The sequence below is a fragment of the Phascolarctos cinereus genome, unplaced genomic scaffold (genome assembly GCF_003287225.1).
Source record: "Phascolarctos cinereus isolate Bilbo 61053 unplaced genomic scaffold, phaCin_HiC Scaffold_2;HRSCAF=192, whole genome shotgun sequence".
Classification (NCBI taxonomy): Eukaryota; Metazoa; Chordata; class Mammalia; order Diprotodontia; family Phascolarctidae; genus Phascolarctos; species Phascolarctos cinereus.
The window spans coordinates 214,272,763-214,286,943 of NW_027555625.1; positions in this window are offsets into that span (position 1 = coordinate 214,272,763).

A 14,181-nucleotide genomic window follows, 5' to 3' on the forward strand; every position below is an offset into this window, starting at 1 on the left:
GGCAGCAGACTGGGACAGAGTCCTTCCACAAAGGCTTACCATTCGTTTCATTGTGTGGAGGTAACCCTGTGTTCTCAAAGGCTATGCCAGGGGGAGCAAGAGCTCTTACAGATTTTTACTATATGGGAAAGGCTTTGAGTAATATCTTGCAACAGGTTGTATCTACTTTCCAATGACCAACTGCTGACTATGGCACACATGAAACAGAAAAACATAAAATATTTTTCCTTACCCCTGCAGAGTGCTGGGAAAAGGGGCAAAAAGGGCTAGGAATCACCCCTTACCTTAGTAGTAGGTACTATAAAATGTAAGATTATTATCCAATGAGCAACAGATGGAAATACTATTGGAAGAACTGATCAGTATCAATTTTGATATTTTCTTTTTTTAATTTTAAAAATATTTTTGATTCTTTTTGCTATTACATTTTAAAAAAAACATTTTTATTTAGTTTTGTGTACTAAATTCTATCCCTCTCTCCTTCCTTGCCTCCCTCCTCCCTGAGATGGTAGATTATCTGATATAGGTTATACATGTACAATCCATTTTGTACTAGACTCAAATAAAAGAAAAAAGTGAAAGAAAGAAAGTGAAAAAACAACATCAGTTCTTTCTCTGGAGGCAGATAGTATGCTTCATCATTAGTGCTCTGGGATTGTCTTGGATCATTATATTGCTGAAAATAGCTACGTCATTCTCAGTTCTTCATCATACAATATTGCTGTTACTGTGTACAATGTCCTGCTGGTTCTGTTCACTTCACTATGCATCAGTTCATGTAAGTCTTTCCAGGTTTTTCTGAACTCATCCTGCTTGTCATTTCTTATAGCACAGTAACATTCCATTACAATCATATATCATAGCTTGTTTAGCTGTTCCCCAATTGATGGACATCCCTTTGATTTCCAATTCTTAGCCACCACAAAAAAAGAGTTGCTATAAATATTTTTGTACAAATGGGTCCTTTTCCCTTTTCTAATAATATTTTTGGGGTATAGACCTAATAGTGGTATTTCTGGATCAAAGGTTATGCACAGTTTTACAAACTTTTGAGCATAGTTACAAATTGCTGTCCAGAATGGTTGGATCAGTTCACCACTCCACTAACAGTGCATTAGTTTTTTTCCCCCATCCAGCTTCCCACATCCCCTCCAACATCCAGCATTTTCCTTTTTTTGTCATATTAGCCAATCTGATAGGTGGTATCTCAGAATTGTTTTAATTTGCATTTCTCTAATCAGTAGTGATTTAGAGCATTTTTTCATATGACCATAGATAGCTTTGATTTCTTTGTCTGAAAATGACTGTTCATATCCTTTGACCATTTATCAATTGGGGAAATGACTAGTATTTTTTATAAATTTGACTCAGTTCTCTATATATTTGAGAAATGGGGCCTTTATCAGAGATACTTGTTACAAAAATTTCCTCCCAGTTTTCTGTTTTCTTATAATTTTGGTTGTATTGGTTTTGTTTGTGCAAAAACTTCTAAATTTTATATAATCAAAATTATCTATTTTACATTTTGTAATGCTCTTCTTTCATCCTAAATTTTTCCTTTATCCATAAATATGATAGATATACTATTCCATGCTCTCTTTGCTTATAACATTACCCTTTATGTATAAATCATGTACTCATTTTGATGTCTTGGTATATGGTATGAGATGTTGGTCGACAATTAGTTTCTGCTATACTGTTTTCTAGTTTTCCGAGCAGGTTTTGTCAGATAATGAGTTTTTGTTCCAAAAACTGGAGTCTTTGGATTTATCATATATTAGATTTCTGTGGTCATTTACTGTACTGTAATTTGTACATAATCTATTCTACTGATCCAGCTTTCTATTTCTTAGCCAGCACCAGATTGTTTTGATAATTACTTTTGATAATTATAATACAGTTTGAGACCTTCTTTTGCATTTTTCATTGATTTCCTTGCTATCCTTGAGCTTTTGTTCTTCCAGATATTTTTTCTAGGTCTATATAATAATTTTTGATAGTTTGATTGGTACGGCACTGAATAAATAGATTAATTTAGGTAGAATTGTCACTTTCTTCGTATTGGCTTTGCCTACCCATGAGCAATTGATATTTCCAATTGTTTAGATCAAGGCATCTTAAACTTTTTCCACTCAGGACCCCTTTTCCATTTTGGCAGGGTTCCTTGGCAGTATGTGGCCTGAGGGCATGCATAGTGCAAAGTGCTTTGTGTTCAGAACCAAGGCTGCAGTGAAATTGTGTGATGCAATACAGGCAAGTGCTGCCAGAAACACCTGGAATTCATTAAGTATTTGGTTTTAAATTAATTTTTGGTTGTTATGTGTTCAGAAACCTTTTACTGTTGCCAAATTTTTCCCAGCTCTGTATGGGGTTGCAACCCACAGTCTATGAAGCACTCTTTTAGATGTGACTTTATTTGTGTGAAACGCGTTTTATAGTTGTGTTCATATAATTCCTGGATTTGGCAGGTAGATTTCCCAAGTATTTTACATAGTCTACAGCTATTTTAAATGGAATTTCTCTTTCATCTCTTGCTGCTGGACTTTGTTGGTAATTTATAGAGATATATGGTGCTTGAGCATGGAAAACACTGAATAACATCCCAAAAAATAAAACTGATTTTTTTGTTGACAGGAAATAATTCATTACTGATGATATAGGAGTCATTCCTGACTCAGATGTCTTTGTATAGTCAGACCATCAGCTTGCTAGAGAAAAGGTCAGGAATAAAATGATTAAAGTTTAGGCTTGGTATTAGAATGAAATAAGATACTCTTAGGTCAATTCAACAGTTGGCATAAGGAAGGTTACTTATCCAAAGCATGGAATGGATATTTAGCAAAGACAATGCAACACTTAGTCTGAATAGATAGGTTTCTTCTTGCCCCACCCCAACATACTCTGTTTCATGTGGAAATGTGTCTGATCTGAAGGCTTGGTGTGATGATGAGGTGACCCTGGCTAATCCTCCCCTCTTCTCCTAAGTCTGATAGGCCCAGACTCCATGGCGTTGGACCTTTTTAGTCCCCTTAGGTTAACAGAAAGCTACATCGATATGGCTAGAGACCACCAGAAAGTCATATCAACTGAGACTTGGCTTGACCTTTATCCTCCTGGGTCAACCAAATCTTTAGAACAGACTCTTTACCTTTTGGAGAAAGAACTAGCTGAACCTATATGGGATGGGAGTGGGGAGGGTAAGGAGGAAAGAATGTCCCTGGTAGATAATGATCCTATCACAATGAACAAGGAAAATGGATTATGGAGGGAAGAAAGGACATCAACACACATTATCACAGTATTTTCACCTATAAGTTTAAGTGGTATAAATCAATTGCCAGTAATGAGAAGAGCAAAAGTTACCAAAAAAACCTGCCTAAATCAGCAAACACTTCACTTGCTGAAGATAGAGATGATGGTAGGGAAGAGCACCACTGATTTAGAATACAAACTTTTGTAAAACCTCACACAGAAGGATAATGGAAGGTAATGAACAGTACTGTCTCATTAAAAAATGAGAAATAGTGGAGGTAAAAACCATTCTTAACAAAGCTTGCCAAGAACCCAATTTAGTAAAGTCATCCAAAGAAGATTTAAGAATGAAAATGACAGATGAGATATGGAAAATCAGTCAATCAGCCAGTATTTATTGTGTGCTAGGCACTATGCTAAGCACTGGGGATACAAAAAGAGGCAAGTGAGAGTCCCTGCTCTCAAAGAGCTTACAATCTAATGGGGAAGACAATATGAAAACAAATATGCAAAACAAGCAATATTCAGGATAAATAGAAAGTAATTAACAGAGAAAACACTAGAACTAAGAGGGGCAGTGAAAGGCTTTCAGTAAAAGAAGGGTTTTTATTTGAGAACTGAACCTAGGGAATTCAGTAGATAGACTAGAAGAGGGGAAATGTCAGCAAAGTTTTTTATGACAAATTTTATCAAGGACAGGAAAGGTACCACAACTGGGTTAATTTCAGATGTGCTTATTGAAGTTAAAAATAACATTGAAAGGAACAAAGAATAAGAGAAGCAGCTAGACCTAGACCAAATATATGAAAATGAGGCCCATATCAGAGGCAACACAATTCTGAGAGCATTAAGAGATCAATTTTAAAAGTATCTCAAAGGACAGCAAGATATAAAACTCATGGGAAAAAATTCCCCATTTATTTAACTCCAAAAAAAGGTAACTAAGAAAGCATCAATAACTACAAACCCAAATGCCTGTTTTCCTATCTCTGGAAATTTTTTTTTTTTAGATTTTATTAATGTATTTTGATTTATCAACAATCACTTCCATATGCTTTAGAGTTGAAAATTTTTCTCCCCCTTCCTCCCCCCAACCCTCCCCAAGCAGCACACAATCTGATATAGGCTTTACATTTACATTCCTATTAAACATATTTTCACATTAGTGAAGTTGTAAGTACAAAATTAAAACCAATAGGAGGAACCATCAGAAAGATGAAACAAAACTCAACAGAAGGTAAAAATAAGTGATAGCGATTCGACTTCCATAGTTCTTTCTTTGGATGTGGATAGCATTTTCCATCCTGAGGCCTCTGGAGATGTCTTAGATCCTTGTAATGCTGAGAAGGGTTCGGTTTAACCATATTAGTCATCACATAACGTGGCTGTTATTGTGTACAAAGTCCTCTTGGTTCTGCTCACTTCACTCAGCATCAGACAATATAAGTCTTTTCTGGAAAATTTTTATGAGAATAATCTACCCATGATTCGAGGCCATCCCCTTGAGGTTATCTGAAGGGAATAGGCAGTATTTTATGTGATATTCCATGGCCTATTACATCTTTATCATCATGCAATTAACCGGAAGATGTCTAAAATACAAAATCCTACTGTACTTATTGTTTGTTGACTATAAAAATGCATTTCATTAAGTACAGGAAAATACCTTAAAGACTTTCCTCTTACAAGCTGTATCCTATGCATAAGTCGTAATTATATAAGATTTCTTGAGAAACCTAATAGATAACTTTGTTTGATGATCCTTTGATCATTTACATCAGGTCAGACAAGAAACAAGGAGATTGCTTGCTTGTCAGAGATGTTCCATCACTGTTACTAAGACCCAGTGCCCAGTTCTAGTCAGAGGATTCCTCACAGCTGATAAGGTACTCAACATGTGTCCATCTGAAGATCACATTGTACCAATTGCATCAAGCCCTAGTATGCTGCAGAGCCCCCTCGTTGATATCCATAATCAAAAGATGTGATTCTAACCATCCCCACAGGAAAAATGAGCTGGATGAAGAATGACTATTTTCTGTATTACAATATGCAATTGGATGGACAATTTGTGGAGTTTATCTGTCAGTAAATGTAATCTTGGCCAAAGGCTGGGCCAAGATTTGAACAGTATTGCTTTTGGGAAATTCCATATTTCTCTTAATGACCACAAACTATTACATGAAACAAAGGCCCATCTTTTTTTAATACCAGTATTCTACCTGTGTCATATGACTGCAAGTCATGGAACACTTTCGTTTTCTAAGGGTTGAAATTGAGGACCATACAAAATGCCATAGTTACTTTCTGGGTATAAGCAGGCTACACCACATTCTAAACAAGGAATTAAAAACAATCATAGTCAAAGATGTCAAAGAAGCAAATGATTCAAAATATGATGCCCTAGTCAGTGGAGAAAGCAAGGAATGATGTGTGTTTCATTGACTTTTGTAGTGTCAAAAGAAATTGAGGAAGACCTCAAGTATGGTGTGTGTATCCCCTGTGGCAAAATGAGAGATCTCGGACAGGAATCACACAGGATGGGCAATCATGGATGCAATGCAGTACATTTCATTGGCAGGAAAAATTTTGAGATTTTAGAACTACTGAAAATCACTCCAAGAGTACATGTTAACATATTCATAATGTTAACAAGTAAGCAAGTTCAATGATTAGAAAGATAAACACGATAATTTAATCACATTTCATACTCATACAGATGGAACTTGCTGTGATTTTTCAAGAAAATTGTCAGTTTTGCTGTAACCAAAAATATGTATTATTTGGCTGTGGATTAGAATAAAGTTTTTTGGGTTTTTTTTTTTGTTTAAAAAAGTAAGGTGTCAAAAATTTTAGTGATTGTCATCTGTTTTAAATAGATTATGGGAAATTAAGGATTGACATCTCAGGCTGGTAGATTATATGTGATTTTGACCCATAAGTAGATAACTGCTATTTTGAAGTGTATATAATATATGCCCTTCAGGCAAAGCTACTCCAGTATAGCTAAGCATTTGTATTCCATGGTCTACTAAAATTTGCCTTCAGTCTCATCAGGGTGTGTAAACCATAAGAATTTAAGTCCTTTTAGCAGAGGGACTGTCTAACTTCTGTCTTTTTATTCTCAGTGTTTTGCAGAGTGTATGGCAGATGGTAAGGGCTCAAAAAATGCTTGTTGATTTATTGATTTATTCACATGGAAGTGACCCTAGGTTATTAAAAGCTATGCCAATACAGCATGAACTCTGGCAGGTTGGAAGCCTTTCTGGAAATTAGGCTTCAAGATGGCCTGGGGCCACTACATTTTGCTGAGGACTTGCTTCACTAAGTTCAGAGAAATTTATCACCCATTTGGCTGTACACTAATATAGTATTAATATTATAATTTGTATATGTTATATAGACACAAACATATATCTGTATTTTTCTTTCCACCACAGCAACTCTTGTAAAATATCTACCAAATTATGAAGGGACTGGAATATGTCAGTGGAGACAATGCTCTGACAAATAACAGATCCCTGAAGGATGTAACCGCTGCTGATAAACAAACATTTAAGTCCATTATTTCCCTTGGATAAACCAAAGCTAATTGCAAGTACCTGGGATGTTAATAATTTTAGCCTGTCAGCATCTTACACTTCCTACTGCCTTCCTATAAAAGCCTGGGGGATTTTACTAATATAGCACATATTATTTTTCCCTCCATTCAATATAAAACACATTTTTTCTCCATTAAGGAATTTGCCAGTCTTTTTACCAACATGGTGCAAATTTTTGGTGAAATTCAAAATATGGTAATAATAATGGAATACATTTTTGTAATGTACTTTTTGGAGGATATTTTAGTAAGGGTTCAGAATTACTGTTCTGTGTCATCAAAAACAACTCTAAATGTTCATCTGTTAATACTGATCTGTAATGAGATTTTACATATTTCATCTTTGAAAATGGCTTTCCACGGGGCAGCTAGGTGGCACAGTGGATAGAACACCAGCCCTGGATTCAGGAGGACCTGAGTTCAAATCTGGCCTCAGACACACAATATTCACTAGCTGTGTGACTCTGGGCAAGTCACTTAACCCCAATTGCCTCACAAAAACAAACAAAAAAGAAAATGTCTTTCCACACAAATACTGCCAAATGCTGATGTTAGGCTGAGCATATGATTTTAATAGAATAAATTCATCACTTGGAAGGCATTTATGGAATGCTTCTTGATTTTTTCTTTTTAGCATGTCATTATGTTATAAATTAATCACTTACAATTGAAGACTGGGTGGAAGTTCCTTAACTGCAGTTAAATGGATTTTGAAATGTGTAAATTTCTTTTGCACTTGCATCAAGGTCTGAAAACACACTGTTGGAACTGTAGTTTTAGAATAGAAAGTATATGCACCAGGGCAGCTAGGTGGTGTAATGGAGAGAGCACCTGCCCTGAAGTCAGGAGGACCTGAGTTCAAATGTGGCCTCTCAGACCAAACACTTGACACTGACTAGCTGTGTGACCCTGGGCAAGTCACTTAACCCCAATTGCCTTAACAAAAAAAAAAAAGTATATGCACTGCAAATTCATGTGGAAATGGAGATCTCACTTTTTCTTTTAAGTTTTGACAGCACAGGAACTGTATAAGCAGCTAGATGTTACTTGTGATTCAAACAACATTAGTGGTTGAATTGACTTTACCCCAATACAAGTTTTGCATATAAGTACTGTTTTGCCTTGTAATTTTATGTTGAATTCACTAACAATATCAAATCTGCAGCAAAAGTCATTCAGTGTTCCATAATAGTGGTTGAGGGCAGTTCTTTTTGAGAAAGCTTTTAACCTCAAAAAAGTAATAATAAAACTTTTTCTCTTGTTTTGACATGGTAGGAACATACTAGTAATTTAAAAAAAAATCATGACAGTACACATGGTACTCAAAATGCTGTCGTTATAATCACATCACTGCAATTTGGAATGTACAGAGCAGCAGTGTGAAGCTAGTACTATGTATGATCTATGTCTCGGCGACTTCTGCCACTGTGGTACAATAAAATTTTAGGGATGCTGAAATTTTGAATTTCATTTAATTTTTATATCACAAAATATTCTTTTTTAAAAATATTTTTTCAACCACTTAAAATGTAAAAATCATTCTTAGCTCATAGGCCTGTGTACAAAAACAGGCACCAGGCCTTGGTTTGCTGACCTTGCTTTATAAAATCAACCAGTGAAAGCTAGTCTTTCTCTTCTCCATTCCATTTCTTTAGTAATTAAAAGATGATACATTTAGACTTCGAAGGGATCTTAGAGGTCAAGTTCAACCCCTTAACTTTATAGATGAGGAAACTGAGGCCCAGAGAACTTAAATTCTTGCTTTGCCCAGAGCCATGAAGCTAGTAAACATCTGATACAGGATTTGAACCCAGGTTTTCCTGACTCCAAGTACAACGCTGTATCCACTACACTATACTGCTTCCATATTCATAAAACATCTTTCCAAAGAACATTATCCTTCTACTCTTAAGTTTTTCATGGTTTCCTACTGCCTACCAAGTAAACTAGCTTTCAAAGATTCCAAAAGCTAGCTCCAACCTAATTTTCCAGGCTTCCAATATCCCAAATTGGACTCCACTTACCTTGTCTTCCTGCCTTTATTTCCCCTTCCTCTATATTTGGAGTATCCCTATCTATATCTGTTGAAGTCTTTCCTTTGAAGAGGCCACTCAACTGAGTCAAATTTGTAAGAATACAAGCCATTCCCCAGCTGATAAATGGTCAGGGGATATGAACAGGCAGTTTTTAGATGAAGAAATCCAAAGCTACCTATAGGCATATGAAGTGCTCTAAATCACTTTTGATTAAAACAACTCTGAGGTACCACCTCACACCTATCAGATTGGCTAAATATGGCAAAAAAAGGAAAATGTTAAATGTTGAAGAGGATGTGGGAAGACTGGGACACTAATGCACTGTTGGTGGAGTTGTGAACTGATCCAGTCACTCTGGAGAGCAATTTGGAACTATGCCCAAAGGCAACCAAAGTGTGCATACCCTTTGATTTAGCAATACCACTACTAGGTCTGTATCCCAAAGAGATCATAAAAAAGGGAAAAGGACCCACATGTGTAAAAATATTTATAGTAGTCCTTTTTGTTGTGGCAAAATACTGGAAAGTGAGGGGAATGCCCATCAGTTGGGGGATGGCTGAACCAGCTGTGGTATATGAATGTAATGGAATACTATTGTGCAATAAGAAATGATAAGCAGGCAGATTTCAGAAAAACCTGGAAAGACTTGTATGAACTAATGCAAAGTGAAATGAGCAGAACCAGGAAAACATTGTGTGATAATCCACTATGAACGACTCAGCTCTTTTTAGCAAGACAAGGGACTCATGAAGGAAAATGCTGTCCACATCTAGATAAAAGAACTGATGGCCTCTGAATGCAGATCGAAGCATACTTTTCCACTTAATTTTGTGATTGTTTTTCTTTCGATGTATCTTCTTGCACAACTGTGACTAATATAGAAATGTTTTACATGATAGCACATATATAACTTATATAAAATTGCCTACCATTTTCAGAAAAGGGGAAGGGAGAGAGAAAAATTTGGAACTCAAAATCTTGTAAAAATGAATGCTAAAAATTGTTCTGACATGTAATTGGGGGAAAAAAAAATGAAGGGGCAACTCAGATGCTATCTCCTTCATGACGTGTTTCCTGACCTCTCTTCCTTTCTTCCCTTCCCCCAGCAGACAGAGATCCCTTTTCCTTAGATTTTTCATACTTTACACTTCTCCTGGACATCTCCTTTACATTTATACTCTCCTTCGTAGTATTGTTATTTGGATATGGCATTTTACTCCTATTTGATTATAGGTTCCGTGATAACAAGGTCTATGTAACCTCTTTGTAATCACCGTAACTAGCACAAAGTGCTTTGTAGATTGTAGGTTAATATTATTAAATAAATTAAATATTTAATAAATCACTTATTAAACTAGTTTTAATGTGGAATTGGATATATAAAAATGTGTTTTAGTTCTCTAAATTATCTAGTTTACATCATATCTTCCATGCAGCGCTGGATTGCCTCTGATTTCCAAAATCCTTTTTGTGCTTCCTATTTTTATCAGAATATGTGCTCAGTGAAGACAAATTAATTTTCATATTAACCTAAATGAAAGAGTATTGGAAACATAAACAAAAGCAGGAAGGAATAATTTACCAATGTCAAATGAATTGATTTGTGGATTATCTACAGTAATGCACTTTTACTAACATGGGCTGGGGCTTTTTGCCTTAACAGTTTTGTCCACTATTATTCTTTTCCTGGCTGTACTTCTAAACTGCCCAGACTTGACCTTTGTGCCTCCGCTTCCCTCTGATCCTGGAACTGTCCTTCTGCCCCCATACACCTCTTCTCTCACTATTTTCTCCCAGAATATCCATTTTGAAGGAGGGCCCAGAGCAGACATCTGTATTCTTCTCTGGACTTTACCACTACACTGTGGGGAAGAAGCTTCCTTCCTGCCCCTGTTTTTCCAGCTTCTTTTTATGTTTTGTCTCCCCCCACCCCCTCATTGGAATGTAAGCTGCTTGAGGAGAGAAACTGTCCTTTTGCTTATTTTTGTATCCCCAGTACTTAGCACAGTGTCATCCTTTTACCTGTGTGCTTGCCAAAATCTTCTCTATTCTTCACAGCCCAGTCCATATGTCACCTACTCCATAAAATCTTTAATTCCCACAATTGCAAAGCAATTTGTTTATTATGCGTTTTTGTCTAAGTTACCATATGTCACCTTGCATTTTCTTAATTTGTCTCTATTATATTGTAAAGGCCTTGAGATCAAGGATAGTGTCTTTATCATCTTTGCAAGCCCTTGTATTGCCTACACAAGGTTTTCCATTTAGTAGGAAGGCAAACATTTGTTGAATTCAGTTAAAATAAAAGCTTAACACAGTCCCCAGTATCTTAGATTCAAAGGTGAAAAGCTACTTAGATCTACCCTCATTTTATAGATGAGAAAATGGAGGTCTAGAAAGGTTATGTTCATCAACCTTTGAAAACCCAGAAAATATCACCCCAGAAAAAAAACAAACCAAAACCCTGGAACAGCTGAACTAGAAGAAAGAAGGGAACAGCAGTGGAGCAGCCCAGCAAATGGGTCTCCCAGTGCCTCAGCAAAAATAAGCGAAGCAGCACTACAAAAGGCCCCAGGTGGATAAGCACCCTGCATCAGCATTCATCTGAAAGGAGCTGAAGAAAGCAACCTAAAGTCCTCCTTAAGTCCCAGCCTTGCTGATTCCAGCCCAACACCAGGTAAGCTGTCAGAACCTGCAACTGTCAACCAGGAAGAGATCCTGAAGCCCAGGTGGTAGAGCAGGCAAACACCAACACCTGGACCTCCGAGTGCCTCAGTGAGGGTGGAGGGGAACTGGTGAAATCCAGCTCAGAAAACCACCAGGTGCCTCGACACTCTACCGCAAAGGAATCTCCCAGTGCATTAGCAGAAACAAGGGAGACAGCACTGCAAGAGGCCCCAGGCAGATAAACACCCTGCAGCACCCATCTCAAAGGAGCTGAAGAAAGCTAAAGGAAAGGAAAAGCAGGCAACCTAGAATTGCCCGAAAGTTCCAGCCTTGCTGATTCCAGCCCAACACAAGGTAAGCTGCCAGAACTCTACAGCCTCCAATTGCCAACATAAGAGGCCCCAGCACACAAAGCCAGTGACCAAGGCCTAGGCTCCCAACACAAGAAGCTTGGGTCAGTGCCCTCTATTCCGCAGCAGAGCTCAATCTCTTTAGAAAGGTTATGTTACTAACTTAATGGAAATGGCAGAACCTGGATTCAAACCCAATCCTCTGACTCCAAATCCAGTGCTCCTGTCTTGTTCCATGCTGCCTTTCCTAGTACTACCTACTGAAAAAATTCAGAAGTACTAATGACCAACTGATTTTACTTTTAAAAAATGTACATGAGGATTTTCTGATACAAGAACTTATGACAACATAATCTATTTTCAGAAAGAAATGAGTGAGGTTTGTCAGAATATAGACTTCACCAAAATGATAAAATTCTTCCTAAGTACTTTAGAAAGACCTCTTGTCTGAGAGTGGATAGATATGGCATATTTTCTCTAAAATAATAGGTTTTTTAGGCGCAGCCAGATGGCACAGTGGATAGAGCACCGGCCCTGGATTCAGGAGGACCTGAGTTCAAATCTGGCCTCAGACACATAACACATACTAGCTGTGTGACCCTGGGCAAGTCACTTAACCCCATTACCTAGCCAAAAGAAAAAAAAAACCAATAGGTGTTTTGCTTTTGTTTTGGCAATCGGGGTTAAGTCATTTGCCCAGGGTCACACAGCTAGTTAAGTGTCAAGTGTCTGAGGCTGGACTTGAACTCAGGTCCTCTTGACTCCAAGCTGAAGCTCCATCCACTTCGCCACCTAGCTGCCCCCTAAAATAATAGAGTTGTAGGAACCACAAGGTCATCTAGTCTAACCTGTACCTAAACAGGAATCCTCCCAACAATACTGACACGTCCATCTAACTTCTACTTGAAAGCCTCCAGTGAAGGGAAATTTACCACCTCCAACGTACATCAATGTTCAAAATTTTTTACACATGTGTGCAGACATAAAAAAAATTGAATGAAAATTTTCTGCAAGTTATTTGGCATTATTAAGTTACAAAATCTAAAGTGTTCAAATATTCTAATCTTTAAAAGATTTAAAACATTACATAATCAAATTTGACTTCATAATACCTAATTCAGTTGAGAAATAGGAAATACAAATTATTAAATAAATGAAATTATCTTATTTGGAGGATAATATAAAAAAGTATTAAATTAATTTTTGTATCATATTTTTATACATTATTTTTTCAACTGAATAAAATACTAAGATGCAAAGTATGGTATTTCAGAAACCTAGTCAACTACTATGGAAAATGAAAATCTTTGATTAACAGTCCCAGCAGAGCAGAGTCACATCCATCAAATTATAGGATATGAATTTGCTGCTGCTTTTTTTTTTTGAGATTACCTAGGTCCAACACAGTGGAAAAAATTAACCATGTAACTTTATATCCAACCATGTAAAATTAACATGTAACAAGCAAGTAAAGTCTCAAATGTTGAAATGATTTCAAGGTGAATTTATTGACTGTATCTTAATCTTTCCATTACTGCCTTGTGAAGAAAAACTCTAAAGGCCACAATAACACTGAAAATAGCAACCTACATCTTTCCTTACTGAAATGAAATGAGAAATAGCTAACAAACTAACGTCAAAAGTAGTGCATTTTCCCATAACAGTTTCTGTAAAATGCAAATATTTATAATATGTAAAGGTTGTATTCTTGATTGTTTTTTCTGGGTTTTTTCCTGGGCTCAAGGCATGGTTGTCTATGTGACAGGTATAGTCAAGTAGTCACTATTTAGAAATGATCTTTCAGCCTAAAGATACTTAATGAGTTAATGATTAATTTATTTCCTTGCTTTGTCCAAATGCCTATTCTGTCTCACTGGCTTATCAACAATTAAAGTTAAAAGTGTATCTTTTAGGAAATTAGCCAGTGGACAAAGCAGATCTCAAAAGGTACATTAAGCTTAATTTTTTTTTAGATAAAGTTAAAGCATCCATCTCTGTTGACAATTACTACAAAATTATTTCCTTAGATTCCTATTATATTCTAATTCAGGTTTCATAACATGTCTATGAAAAACACTGCTTTAAAATTAAAATGGAAAAACATTATAAAAATGGAATCTTTTAGCACAGCACTAAAATTTAAAAGAGGATGTCGTTAAAAAACAAAAAGTAAAAATAACTCCAATACCTGGACATTAACACAGCAATAAGATGTTCTGATGTAAGTACCTGTAATGATCTTAAATTATTTAAGAAAAAAAAATGAGAAATTTTT